This window comes from Arachis stenosperma, chromosome 9, assembly GCF_014773155.1.
Source record: "Arachis stenosperma cultivar V10309 chromosome 9, arast.V10309.gnm1.PFL2, whole genome shotgun sequence".
Lineage (NCBI taxonomy): Eukaryota > Viridiplantae > Streptophyta > Magnoliopsida > Fabales > Fabaceae > Arachis > Arachis stenosperma.
In genome coordinates, this window is record NC_080385.1 from 28,291,229 (window position 1) to 28,292,469 (window position 1,241).

Below are 1,241 nucleotides of genomic sequence, written 5' to 3' on the forward strand. Positions count from 1 at the left end.
ACTGCAATTTGGTTATAACCTGAATATCCATCCAAGAAGCAGTAGTATTCATGACCTGCTAGTCTTTCTAGCATCTGGTCTATGAATGGTAAAGAAAAATGATCTTTTCTGGTGGCCGTATTGAGCCTTCTATAATCAATACACATACGCCACCCTGTAAATGTTCTTGTAGGAACCAGTTCATTTTTTTCATTATGAACCACTATCATGCCTCCCTTATTAGGGACGACTTGGACAGGGCTTACCCATGGGCTGTTAGAAATAGGATAAATAATCCCAGCTTCTAGTAATTTAGTGACCTCCTTCTGCACCACTTCTTTCATGGCTAGATTCAGCCGCCTTTGTGGTTGGACCACTGGCTTGGCATCACCCTCTAATAGGATCTTGTGCATGCATCTGGCTGAGCTAATGCACTTAAGATCACTGATGGACCACCCAAGAGCTGTCTTATGTGTCCTTAGCACTTGAATTAGTGCTTCCTCTTCCTGTGGCTCTAAGGTAGAGCTTATGATTACAGGAAAGGTATCACCTTCTCCCAGAAATGCATATTTCAGGGATGGTGGTAATGGTTTAAGCTCGGGTTTGGGAGGTTTCTCCTCTTCCTGAGGGATTTTCAGAGGTTCTATTATTCTCTCTGATTCCTCCAAATCAGGCTGAAGATCTTTAAAGATGTCCTCTAGCTCTGATTCGAGACTCTCAGCCATATTGACCTCTCTTACCAGAGAGTCAATGATATCAACACTCATGCAGTCATTTGGGGTGTCTGGATGTTGCATGGCTTTGACAACATTCAACTTGAACTCCTCCTCATTGACTCTCAGGGTTACTTCCCCTTTTTGGACGTCAATGAGGGTTCGGCCAGTTGCTAGGAAAGGTCTTTCTAGAATGAGAGTTGCACTCTTGTGCTCCTCCATTTCCAGCACCACAAAGTCAGTAGGAAAGGCAAATGGCCCAACCTTGACAATCATGTCTTCAATCACGCCTGATGGGTATTTAATGGAGCCATCAGCAAGTTGAAAACATATCCGGGTTGGTTTGACTTCTTCAGTCAAACCAAGCTTTGTGATAATAGATGCAGGTATTAGGTTGATACTTGCCCCAAGATCACATAGAGCTCGCTTGGTACAATTACCCTCTAATGTGCATGGTATCATAAAGCTCCCGGGATCTTTAAGCTTCTCAGGTAAGCTTTTTAGAATGACTGCACTGCATTCTTCAGTGAGGTAAACTTTTTCAGTTTC